Source organism: Tupaia chinensis, unplaced genomic scaffold (genome assembly GCF_000334495.1).
Source record: "Tupaia chinensis unplaced genomic scaffold, TupChi_1.0 Scaffold000673_1, whole genome shotgun sequence".
NCBI lineage: Eukaryota > Metazoa > Chordata > Mammalia > Scandentia > Tupaiidae > Tupaia > Tupaia belangeri.
In genome coordinates this window covers 1,036,592-1,040,751 of record NW_006160196.1, presented here as the reverse complement: position 1 = coordinate 1,040,751, position 4,160 = coordinate 1,036,592, and the positions used below count along the sequence as shown (strand labels likewise).

The 4,160-nt window shown below is 49.8% G+C and overlaps 1 pseudogene; it reads right to left on the bottom strand.

Moving 5' to 3' along the window:
* LOC102491938 (spindle and kinetochore-associated protein 3 pseudogene) overlaps positions 1-3,941 on the bottom strand; it is a 5,427-nt pseudogene extending 1,486 nt beyond the window's left edge.
* Positions 3,942-4,160: the final 219 nt, after the last annotated feature.

Genomic DNA, 4,160 nt, shown 5'->3' with positions numbered 1-4,160 from the left:
GAGAGTGAGAAATCACCCCCCAGGGGGGATGGCCACGCTGCAATTCCTTCTCCACTCTGCTCTTGGCATTAGGAGCACACACACATAAGCACCCAGTGCGTTTTAAGCTGCCGGGTCTGGGACTCGAACCTCAGTGGACTACGTGGGAGTTCAGCGATGTAACCGTTACACTATCTACTAGTCCCTTAAATCTAAAAAAGAAATAAAGGGAGTAGCTGCCCTGCGCAGAAACCCTATTGCCCACTTTTCTACTTGAGGCGATGCAGTGGGCCCTCCGAAGTTCCCAGGGCCCTCCGAAGACCGGGCTGGAGCGGCCATGTTAAATGCTGGTGGGGGGGCCAGCAGATGGCGTAATGGTGACGTCGCTGGACTCCCCGTAGTTGACCGTGGTTTGGGTCCTGGACCCGGTGGCTTGAAAATTGTGCTGGGAGCTTGTGCGTGTGCCCAAGATCCCAGGAGGAGAATGGAGGAAGAGGGATCGCGGCGTGGCCATTCTCCCCCACCATTTCTCACTTTCCCTCTGTCTCTGGCGAGCGTCCTAAGGCAAAAAACCTCTACCACGGGACCAGCAGTTAGCGTAATGACTATGTCGCTGGACTCCCACGTAGTCGACCGGTTCGCGTCCCGCACCAGGTGGCTTAAACTCACGCCAGGCGCCTGTGCGTGCATGCCCAAGATCCTGAGAGAATGGAGGAGAAGGGATTTCGGCGTGGCCATCCCCCCTGGGGGCTGATTTCTTGCTTTCTGTCTGTCTCTCTCTGTCTGTCTGGCGAGCGCACGCGCCCTATAGCAAAAACCTCTCCAAAACAAAACAAAACAACACAAAAAAGCCTCTACCAAAAAAGGAGGAGAAAAGCCGGTAGTGTCCGCTAGGGGGCAGCAGCTGCCAACCCGAAGCCAGCTCCTGTCCGCCGGGGTTTAAGGACTTGGGTCTGACTTTCTCCTTTCCTTACCGTCCCCGGGCTCAGGTATTGGGGACCGATCTCCAGGCTCAAGGCCCAGCCGCGCTGGCGCACACAGCACACCGCTTCGGAGGCTGGAGGTCGCGTGGGGAGCCCGGGTTAGGATTCGGAGCTGACAGGAGCGTGCAGCTGTCTTCCTGCCGGTTGGAGCTCGCAGGACCGGGACTGAGATCCTGTCAGAAATACCCACCTCTGTGTGTGTCCCTTTCCCCTCCTCTCATAAAAGGAGAGGGGCTCTCAGCTCAAAAGGTTTCTTTTGGGACCAGCAGGTGGCGTGGTGGTTCAGGTGCTGGACACTCCCTCCTGGCCATGGTTAGAGTCCTGGACCTGGTGGTCTTGCTTTCTCACTTTTCTCTGCCTCTCTCTGCAGTGTGTGTGTGTGAAAATTAAAAAAAAAAAAAAAAGAGTAAATAAAATTAAAAACAAATCATTCTTTAAGAAAAAATATTGGGGGGCAGCAGGTGGCATGGTAGTTAGGGTGCTGGAATTTCAACATACCAGACCGTGGTTTGAGCCCCGGACTTGGCGGCTTGCTTTCTAACTCTCCCTCTCTCACTCTTTCTGTCTTTCTCTTAAAAACTCATGTGAAATAAATTAATTAATAAAATAATTCTTTCTAAAGAATTATTTATTTAATTTTATTTATTCACTCATTTATTTTAATTTGACCAGAGAGAGCCAGAGAGAGTGAGAGAAAGTGGGAAAGCAAGCCACCAGGTCTGGGACTTGAATTGTGGTGAGCTAAGTGGGTGTGTCCAGTGCCTTAACCACCACGCCACCTCCCTAAAATAATTCTTTTTATTTTTTTAATTTTTATTTATTTATTTATTTTTACTATAGGGTGTGTGTGCTCACCAGAAAGGCAAGAGAGACAGAGAGACAGAAAGTGAGAAATCACCCCCCAGGGGGGATGGCCACACCACAATCCCTTCTCCTCCATTCTCCTCTCACGATCTTGGGCATGCACACACACACGCCCGGCATGAGTTTTAAGCCACCCAGTCCGGGACTCGAACCGCAGTTGACTACATGGGAGTCCACTGACATAGCCATCATGCCAACTGCTGGTCCCTAAAATAATTCTTAAAAAAAAAAAAGATTGATTTTTTTTCTTTAATTTTATTATTTATTTATTTATTCATCTATTTACTTATTTTTAGTTTGACCAGAAAGAGGAAGAGAGAGGGAAAGTAAGCTGCCAGGTCCCGTACTCGAACCACAGTCAACCATGTGGGAGCCCAGTGTAACCACCGCTCCACCTGCCAGCCCCCAGCTCAAAAAGATTTTTTTTTAAGAGATTTTTGCTATAGGGTACATGCGCTCACCAGAAAGACAGAGACAGAGAGACAGAAATCACTCCCCAGGGGGGATGGCCATGCCAGAATCCCTTCTCTTCCTTTCTCTCAGGATCTTGGGCACGCACACCCGACATGAGTTGAAGGCTCCGGGTCTGGGACTCGAACCGCGGTCAACTACATGGGAGCCCAGCAATGTAGCCATTACGCCATCTGCTGGTCCCCCCAGCTCAAAAAGATTTCTAATCCCACCTTTTTCATCTGCTCCCAATCCTCCCACCTTGTTCAGGTCCTTTGGGCCCTGAGTGTGACGGTCACCAGGGGGTTCATCTCTCCTCGGCTCCCCAACAACTCAGACCAAAGCAGTGGAGGAGTTTTGGGTTTTTGTTTTGATCTGGCTTTTGGTTTTTGCCATAGGGAGCATGTGCTGGCTGGAGAGACACAGGGAGAGAGGAAGCGAGAAATCACCCCCAGGGGGGCTGGCCACACCGCAGTCCCTCCTCCTCCATCCTCCCTTGGGGTTTTAGGCACGCGCACACATGCCTGGTGTTATTTTCGAAGCTGCCAGTCCAGGAGTGGGAATCCAGCGCCTTAACCACCCATCTGCTGGTCTTAGTCAGGGAGTTTTTTAGACCTATTTTGAATATTCAGGATCCTGCCTCTTTTTTCTTTCCATGGAACAGCCTGGTGGCTACCCTCTCTGGGTGGCAGTGTGACTCCGAGGGGATGGAGCAGGGGCTCACACTGGTTGAATCGCCAGATTTTCTCGGGGGCTGACTTGGCCCTAGTTTAGGGGGTGGCAAACCACAGCCTATGGGATAAATCTGGCCATGACCTGTTTCGCTGCTACATTTTGAAAGTGTTGTAAGAAAGAGGACAAAGATGAATGCGCAACAGAGACCATCTGTCCTGCGAAGCCCGAAATGTGTATAATCCGATCCGTTACAGGAAAAGCTGGCTGACTTCTATCTAAGCCGAGACTCTCCGGGACACTCCTTACCAGGCTTGACCAAGACAATGGGACGGTGAGGCAGATCAGGCTTAACCCCAGAGCTGGTGCCGGCACCTCACCAGGTGATCGGAGAAGGGGACGGTCTCTAAAAAGTTCATGGGAAATGCATCTTATGAAAAAACTATGTATGGATCTCTTTTTTTTTTTTTTTTTTTGGTACCAAAATAAACTCATTTTGTTGTTGTTGTTACTACTTTGTTTTATTTTTGGAGAGACAGAGAGAGAGAAAAAGTGAGAAATCACTCCCAGGGGATGGCCACACCACAATCCTTTCTCTTCCAGTCTTCTCTTGGGATTTTGGGCATGCATACACATGTCCCCAATGTGATTTTTGTTTTAAAGAGAATTGTTTACTTAATTTTATTTAATCATTCATTTATTTTAATTCAGCCAGAGAGAGAGAGAAAGCAAGCCACCAGGTCCAGGACTTGAACCATGGTCAGCCATGTGGGAGTGTCCAATGCCGCCTTAACCACTACGCCACCTGCTGGTCCCATAAATTCATCTTTTAATTACATTTTGCACTCACCATTTGCAGTCCTCATGTATGTATACACATAGGGGAGGTGGACCATGGTATGTCCATTGTGGACCGGGGCTACTTTGGGCCCCATCTGTTGTCACCGAGTAATTATTGAAGACATTAAAGACCAGCTTCTTAGCAAAAGCCATAACGGATAACAGACTAGCCTTAGATATACCGGCTGTCAGCAGCTGGCATAATGGCTATGTCACTGGACTCCCATGTAGTCGACCGCTGTTCGTGCCCCGGACCTGGTGGCTTAAACTCATGCCGGGCACGTGTGCGTGTGTGCCCAAGATCCCGAGAGGAGAATGGAGGAGAAGGGATTGCGGCGTGACCATCCCCCCTGGGGGGTGATTTCTTGCTTT